The sequence below is a fragment of the Octopus bimaculoides genome, chromosome 3, assembly GCF_001194135.2.
Source record: "Octopus bimaculoides isolate UCB-OBI-ISO-001 chromosome 3, ASM119413v2, whole genome shotgun sequence".
Taxonomy (NCBI): Eukaryota; Metazoa; Mollusca; class Cephalopoda; order Octopoda; family Octopodidae; genus Octopus; species Octopus bimaculoides.
Genome location: NC_068983.1, coordinates 48,338,921 through 48,343,316, shown reverse-complemented (window position 1 = coordinate 48,343,316; position 4,396 = coordinate 48,338,921). Strand labels below are relative to the sequence as shown.

Sequence of the window (4,396 nt, the reverse complement as noted above, 5' to 3'; positions counted from 1 at the left end):
GTGTCTGGATGATCTATTTGACCGTGAGCGTTACGACTCGGTATTAATAGACCACCCACGTTGGCCTCCGCAGGTGGCTGCGGAGGTCTTAAATCATAGTGAAGTCATGGAGGTCGAAAAGACCTGTCAAAAAGAGGATTTTATTTATGCTCTTCCGGGATTGCCACTGCGAGATCTCCTGATGGCGACGAGACACTTGCTTGGAGGCCCGGATGAGGAAGATTAGATCTTTAAAAAGAACTTTTATTGAACTTTATTGAACTGCCATTGAATTTTTGACTTTTATTGGATTTGTATTGAACAATGTTTTCGAGATGTTATCGATCGGCGGGCGTCGGTGCCTCTCATTTTTATTCACCTTTTGTTATCATCCTCATCACATTTATGTCTTTGTCCAGCCCGCAGCTACCACTCTATATACAGCCCTTGTGGTTAATTCAATGAAATAAAGTAGCTTGCTTCTCAAGCACATGTTCCGGGTTCAGTCCCACTGCGTGGCACCTTGGGCTTGTTTTCTACTATAGCCTCGGGCCGACCAAAGCCTTGTGAGGGGATTTGATAGACGGAAACTGAAAGAAGCCCATCGTATATATGTATATGTATGTGTATGTGTGTTTGTGTGTCTCTGTTTGTCCCTCCCCAAACATCGCTTGACAACCAATGCTGGTGTGTCTACGTCCACGTAACTTAGCGGTTCGGCAAAAGAGTTCGATAGAATAAGTACTCGGCTTACACAGAATAAGTCCTATGGTCGATCTGCATGACTAAAGGCGGTGCTCCTGCATGGCCACAGTCAAATGACTGAAACGAGTAAAAGAGTAAACTTCACAGTATATGCTTCTACCAAACTATTGATTCGGAAAGCCGATCATCATCCCTACCGTCTTCAACATGAAAATACACGAAGATTTATACGGTTAGATTTTAGCTGGAAATATAAAACAGAAAGCAGCAGCCTGCTTACATACATTTGTGCTGACCTGGTATATGTATGGTAACATTGTATTGGCGGTCACGAAGTATGTAAAGTAAGCTTCTCGATATTTCAAGGAAAGGTAGTAACACATTGTTTCGCTTACTACGTTAACATATTAAAGACGCTAAACTAATTCTTTCGTACGCGTTTCAATTACCGATTCGTCATTTCCTTAATTGCTTTGCTGATCGAAATTAAAATGTGTCTCTTTAGAAGTGAAGTTAATAGCAATTGGTTTTAATGACAACATTACTCTATATAGAGATTTTAAACACAGACGACGAAGATTGAGTAAAGTTAGCCGAAAACGACGCAAAACTTTCGTCACAATCGTGATGGTGAATGGCGAGAGGGAGGAAGATGGCGACGCGATGACAATTCTGATGGTATTAATGGTGATAAGGAGGAAGAGGAGGAAGAAGGGGAGGAGGAAGAGAGGGAGGAGGAAGAGGAGGAAGAAGAGGAGGAGGAAGAGAGGGAGGAGGAAGGGGAGGAGGAAGAAGAGGAGGGGGGAAAAGAGGAGGAGGAAGAAGAGGAAGAGGAGGAAGAAGAGGAGGAAGAGGAGGAAGAAGAGGAAGAGGAGGAGGAAGAAGAGGAAGAGGAGGAAGAAGAGGAGGAGAAGGTTGATGGTGATGACGACGACGGCGATGATAGGGATGAGGATGATGAGAAGGAGGGGGATGAATATAATGATTATGGTGACGATGATGTTAGTGATGATGATAATGATGAGGATGAGGGTGACAACAACCATGACGACGTTGATGACGATGATAATGATGATGATGATGTTGGAGGAGGAGGAGGAGGAGGAGGAACATGTTGATGATCGTGTTGATGATGATGATGATAGTGATAGTGATGATGATGGTGATGATGATGGTGGTGGTGAGGAGGAGGAGGAGGAGGAGAGCGAAGACCACGGCGGCAACGACGTCGAAGATAATAACGAGGACGTAACGACGTCGTTGTCGTTATCATCACCGCCGCTACGGAAGCCATCATTAGCATATACTCCACTGAATTACTCAACCCTGTTTGTAAGTCTTCATGTACTTTCCTCTTCGCTACCTCCCTTAACACAATTAACAGAATAATCAACCCTCCATTCTCTTCTGATCAACCCTTCTGCGTCGCCGTAATCGCAATCGTATTTATCACGCGTATCATCGCTGCCACCTGCTCACCTTTTCCACCACCACCTTCTTCTGCCTTTCCATTTTTTTTTCTCCTCTATACTTTTAAAGTCAACGTGGTAAGTCGCTTGCTTACCAACCACATGGTTTCGGGTTAATTACCACTGCGTGGCACCTTGGGGAAGTGTCTTCTACTATAGCCTCGGGCCGACCAAAGCCTTGTGAGTGGATTTGGTAGACTAAAACTGATAGAAGCCCGTCATATATATGTGTGTGTGTGTGTGTGTGTGTGTGTGTGTACTCTTACTGTTTTACTCTTTTACTTGTTTCAGTCATTTGATTGCGGCCATGCTGGAGTACCACCTTTATAGTCGAGCAAATCGACCCCAGAGCTTATTTTTTTAAACCCAGTACTTATTCTATCGATTTCATTTGCCGAACCGCTAAGTTTCGGGGACGTAAACACATCAGCATCGGTTGTCATGCGATGCTGGGGGGACAAACAGACACACACACACATACATACATGTATATATGTGTGTGTGTGTGTGTGTGTATAATTATATATATATATATATATATATATATATATATATATATATATATATATATATATATATATACGACAAGTTTCTTCCAGTTTCCGTCTACTAAATCCACTCACAAGGCTTTGGTCGGCTCGAGGCCATAGTACAAGAAACTTGCCCAAGATGCCACGCAGTGGGACTGAACCCGGGACCATGTTGTTGTTAAGGAGTCTGAACCACGGACCATGTGGTTACCACACAGACACTCCTGCGCCTAAGTATGTGTCTGTATGTATATGTTTGTGTGTCTATGTTTGTACCCCCTCACCATCGCTTGAGAACCGATGCTGGTTTGTTTACGTTCTCGTAATATAGTGGTCCGGCCGAAGTCACCGATAGAATAAGTACTAGGCTCACAAAGAATAGGTCCTGGGGTAGATTTACTCGACTAAAGTCGGTGCTCCAGCATGGCCGCAATCAAATGACTGAAACACATGAAAGAATAAGCCTAAACTCACCCGAGTTATAATAAGCATTATCGTCATCATCATCATCGTCATCGTAATTACAAGTAACATCGTATTTCCTTTCATCGTTTCCAACATCATCAATTTGCATTACCCCCTCCTCCTCTTTTAAATTCTTCCTTCAATCCCTGACTCACCTCCCCCTCGTCTTCCCCATCCTCCTCTTCCCCCCCTCCTTCTCCGCCTCATCATCATCATCATTGTCATCGCTGTCGTCGTCATTAGGATTAAAGTAACCTTCGTTTCACAGCGTAGGCGGCGAGCTGGCAGAATCGTTAGCACGCTGTGCAAAACGCTTCGCAGCATTTCGTCCGTCTTTAGTTTCTGAGTTCGAATTCTGACGCAGTCGACTTTAACTGCCATTGTTTGTTTTTTTTTTTTTGTTTTTTTTGATAAAATGAAATACCAGTTAATCACTGGACTCGACGTAATGGACTTGCCCAAATTAGTAACCAATATACGTTTTTCCTTTACGTTTCTTTCATTCTTCATTACCTCCCGAATTATCATTCTCTCTTTTATACCAGCCACAACTACTACCATCAACACGGTCACTAGGTCTTTCCGCCTTATGACCATCATCAGCAACAACAACAACATTATAAATATCTTGAGAATTACCACCGACACCACCACCACCACTACCACCAACTCTACCACCATCAGTGCCTTTATGATCCTCCTTCTTCGATCATCGTCTACGCAGTCATCAACTACATCATCATCATCATTCTTATCATCATCATCATCCTCATCGTGTCAATGTCCTAGTCAATCCTTCACATCACATGAAACGATTCTTCACTATTTTTCTTTTTCTCTTTCTTTTTTCCTTGTTTAAATTCTTGTTTATTTTTCTTTTTGTGATTTTAATCATTGATTTTGTTTTTTGTTCTTGTTTACTCGTACCTTGTTATTTTCTCTTTGTTTTTTTTTTTTGTTTTTTTTCATCAATTGCCTTTCCAACACTCCTCCGTTAAACGACCCATTCTGTTCGCTGATTGATAAAGGACAATTCTTTATTCATCAGAGCAACTTGCCTTCTTGAATGTCGTGATTACATATCAAGCAAATCTGATCAATCGATCCACAAAGAAACTTTATAATTCTCCAATAAATTGTTGTTTTTGCGATGGTAATGATGGTGATGGTGATGGTGGTGCCAGTAGGAAAGGTGATGATGGTTCTCATGATGTTGGTGGAAGTGGCGATTGTAGTGGTGGTGGTGGC

General features: G+C 42.4%; 1 protein-coding gene across 1 annotated transcript in view; it reads right to left on the bottom strand.

Moving 5' to 3' along the window:
* The window catches only part of LOC106869724 (toll-like receptor 13), a 231,605-nt gene that overhangs the window by 48,873 nt on the left and 178,336 nt on the right, over window positions 1–4,396 (bottom strand). The window lies entirely within an intron of this gene.